The sequence below is a fragment of the Elephantulus edwardii genome, unplaced genomic scaffold (genome assembly GCF_000299155.1).
Source record: "Elephantulus edwardii isolate Elephantulus edwardi_28Jun2011 unplaced genomic scaffold, EleEdw1.0 scaffold00038, whole genome shotgun sequence".
NCBI classification, from domain to species: domain Eukaryota; kingdom Metazoa; phylum Chordata; class Mammalia; order Macroscelidea; family Macroscelididae; genus Elephantulus; species Elephantulus edwardii.
Genome location: NW_006399788.1, coordinates 19322574 through 19324283, shown reverse-complemented (window position 1 = coordinate 19324283; position 1710 = coordinate 19322574). Strand labels below are relative to the sequence as shown.

The 1710-nt window shown below is 48.5% G+C and overlaps 1 pseudogene; it reads right to left on the bottom strand.

Moving 5' to 3' along the window:
* Window positions 1-909, bottom strand: part of LOC102858986 — a 6712-nt pseudogene extending 5803 nt beyond the window's left edge.
* Window positions 910-1710: the final 801 nt, after the last annotated feature.

The following is a 1710-nucleotide window of genomic DNA, read 5'->3' as shown; positions in this document are numbered from 1 at the left end:
TTTGCTCCTCTCCTTGAAAAGCAAAAGAAAAACTCCCTCGTTGGTACACAATCCCCCCCCACCCCCGCACCTCCTTTTCCATCAGCCTGTCAATCTCTTCCTCGGAGAAGCAGCCAATGCTGTGGCCATCCATCTCGCACCTCACAATTCCCTTTGTTATGTGGCACATGATCCACGTCAACAGGTTACAGAAGGGACTACCACCACTGAGAGAGCATCTTCCGGCTCTCATGGAGATTGTCCACCCACCGGCAATAAGCTAACGTCCAGTAGAAGCGCTCCTCCACCATTTTGGTCACCGCCTTGGAGACAGCTCTTTCATGAGGGTCAAGGTTTTTGTTTAAGTTCACGCTAAGTTTCTCTTCCAGAAAATCAATTATAAACTCTGTGCCAGAAGCTTTTTCACTATTATATTCAATCCAAGGCATTTTCCTTTGAGCAGTTTTCCACCAATATAACTCTGATAAGGTAAGTCAGCCATCCTTAAATAAGTTTCCATTTTCAAACAGAAAGGAGACTGAGGACACTATTGTTAGGCTCCCAAACTCATGCAAAAGAATAGCATCTTTGAAGGCAATCTCTTGCTGTTTCCTTATGACCAGGAGTTCATGGAGCAGATATGCAGCTAGGGCCAGCAAAGCTCCCCCAGTCAAGTAAAGGGTTTTCTTCCACCAAGAACAGGAGCCCAGCCCTGTCATGATCCCACCCCCACCTTAATCCCTGAGCCCTGCTGCCGCCCTGCATCTCCACGGGTCCAGAAGCCTCTGTCTGGGCCCAGAGCTGCAGGGCCAGAGTGTGCTGTGTGGGCTCGGCGCCTCCAGGTAACACCCTTCACGCACCCCAAACCCTAGCCTTACCAGAGCGAGGGCTGCTGCAGAGGAGGCTGACTGTGGAGGAGGCTGACCTCATGCCTTTCCGTAACTATTGTCATTTCACCAAGTGCATAGAGTTTCCAGAGACGTGTGGTTTAGGAAGTGGATACCACTCCTGCTTCTAAACGGACAGTAGATAATAATTGTTGTTGTTGTTATGTGCCGTTGAGTCATTTGCGACTCAGTGACCCTATGTACAACAGCCCTAAACCCTGCTCTATCCTGTGCCAATCGCATTGCCTGATACACGCATCCCGATTACCCCAGTCACTGAATCAATCCACCTCATAGAGGGTCTTCCCCTCCTGTACTGTCCCTCCACTCTACCAGGCATGATGTCCCTCTCCAAAGACCTGTCTTTCCTTACAACATGCCCAAAATATGTCAGAAGAAGCCCCAGAATCCTTGTGTAGCCTGGTTTAACCCTCTCCAGGACAAATCTGTTTGTTTTCTTGGCAGTCCATGGTACATTCAATACTCTTCTCCAGCACCACAGCTCAAAGGTATCAATTCTCCTTCTATCCTCCCTAGTCATTGTCCAACTCTCTGATGCATAACAAGCGATTGCAAAGACCATGGCCTGTATCAGGCACACCTTAGTCTCCAGAGAGACACCGTTGCTCTTGAGTACTTTAGAGAGGTCCCTAACAGCAGACTTTCCCATTGTGATACGTTTTTTTATTTCCTAACTGCTGGTGCCAAGAGTGTTGACTGTGGAGCTGAGCAAACTGAAGCTGTGAACAATCTCAATCTCTTTACCATCCATCCTGATGCTGCCAATTGGTCCAGTGGTGAGAATCTTTGTCTTCTTGACATTGAGCCTCAGGCCATACTGAAG